Genomic DNA, 240 nt, shown 5'->3' on the forward strand with positions numbered 1-240 from the left:
TGCAGGGGGACTCAGCGCCGCCAGCCCGGGGCCGCCGCGAGGGGGAGGAGCGGGCGCCCCCGGCCGCCGCCCGCCCCGCCCCGCCCCGCCCCTGCCCCCGCCTCTCGGGAGCGCGCGCGCGCGCCGGGGGCCGGGGCGGCCGCCCTGGGCGCGAGGGGCTCTGAGCCCTGAGGGCCGCTGCTGAGGGGTGGCAGGCAGCTCTGTGGAAAAAAAAAATCTCCCCGCGTGCTAGCAGCAGGG

The sequence above is a fragment of the Lepus europaeus genome, chromosome 14, assembly GCF_033115175.1.
Source record: "Lepus europaeus isolate LE1 chromosome 14, mLepTim1.pri, whole genome shotgun sequence".
In the NCBI taxonomy this organism is placed as follows: domain Eukaryota; kingdom Metazoa; phylum Chordata; class Mammalia; order Lagomorpha; family Leporidae; genus Lepus; species Lepus europaeus.